This window comes from Corvus brachyrhynchos, unplaced genomic scaffold (assembly GCF_000691975.1).
Source record: "Corvus brachyrhynchos isolate BGI_N302 unplaced genomic scaffold, ASM69197v1 scaffold466, whole genome shotgun sequence".
Lineage (NCBI taxonomy): Eukaryota > Metazoa > Chordata > Aves > Passeriformes > Corvidae > Corvus > Corvus brachyrhynchos.
In genome coordinates this window covers 1,901,354-1,902,941 of record NW_008238635.1, presented here as the reverse complement: position 1 = coordinate 1,902,941, position 1,588 = coordinate 1,901,354, and positions in this window count along the sequence as shown.

The following is a 1,588-nucleotide window of genomic DNA, read 5'->3' as shown; positions in this document are numbered from 1 at the left end:
CTCAGTTTCCCGCCTCCCCCCGCGGCCCCCCCACACCCCCTCTGCTGCCGCCGCCTCCTCCCGGCGCGCCTGAGGCGGCAAGGCGAGCGAGGGAAGAGAGGCGCCACAAATGTGATGACCCTCCGTTGAGGGTAAGGGAGCGCCCAAGGTTGGTAAATGCTCGAAAGTCAGAGGGGCCGCGAGCAATGGAAGGTTTATCAGGAAGTCACATACTCGGCATGGAAATTGGTATGCTGATCTACTGTAAGAACACGGCAGTGGGCTTCGGATAAACGGGTAGGGGGAAAGGAAAGAGAGAGAGAAAGAGAGTAATTAAAGAGGGAGAGAGAGAGAAAGAGAAACAGGGAGAGAAAGAGAGGAAAAAAGAAGGAAAAAGAGATCACGAATCCTGGTTCCAGCCTCAATCCAGCTGAGGGAATGTCAGTCCTGGTTCAAGGGTGTCGATCCCAGCTGTGACCACCCAGTCCAAGGTCCGGGTGGGCTCAGTCACCCCTGCGGGCCCTGAGGACCCCCCTCCACATCCCCGGCACAAGGAAATCTTACTTAAAGGAACTGGGAGGGCACCGAATTCAAGGCCCGGAGTGCCCAGCGGCGTTATCTATCTTCGTCCTTCAGTGGGAACACACGGGTTGCTCAACAATGCTTCCCGTGGCACTCAGGCTCAGCACAAATGTGTGTCCTACCCCCTGAGGTTCTTCCAAACGGTAGCCAGGGTAGGTGTTTTTAGGGAAGTAAAAATGGAGCGTCCCCCAACTCGAGTAGTCCCCCAAGAAGTGGTGTTTTGTGTCAAGGGAGTGTTCTCCCTCACAAATGTTACCCTGAGGAGTGGGAGCTCAGATCACCCGTTCGGGGGAGCTGAGAACGGGCCCGGCTGGCGGGCTCTCCTTTTAGTCCCAGCTGTGCTCCACAGGGACAAAAACTGGGACAAAAGCTGCTCCAGAGGGCTGAAGATGGGACAAAGGCTGGGGTTTGTACCTTGCCTTCTCTCTCTCTCCCCAGACAGACACAGGCTCGTGATGGAGGCTGAGTCACAGAACACGTCACCAGCAAACAAACTCTAGTAACCTCCTGTGAGCTGCATTTCACACTGTAAACGGGAAAGGAGAATTTACCCACTAATCTCGTACCGGCAAGTACAGGTCTCTCATCCTCCTCACGACATCAGGGCTGTGCTATGCACAATATGTCCCCAGGTGCAGCTTGGAAGGTCACCCCAAACCAAGGTACAAAGTTACAATGGGGTAATAAAATATTTCTGTCACTTCTCACCTATCAGACCTGTTACTAAAATTTATTTTGACCAACACACACCCCAGACACACATTTAAATTGTAACTGCTGGAACTTTCAGAAGTTGTTTTAAATATCTCTGGGGACTCTGAGCAGAGCCACTGAGTGAAAAAGTCCGAAACTGATTTATTTTGCAATGTGTGTTCACGCTATTATCCCATCACTCATCTTTCGTGATGCTTAATAAAAAACTTGTAAAAATGAAAAGAAAAAATGAAAAACTTTATCACTGCTGGAATGCAACGGGTGAGAGCAGCAGTTTTTTTAGGAATTTTCACATAAACTTGTCCCTGTTCTT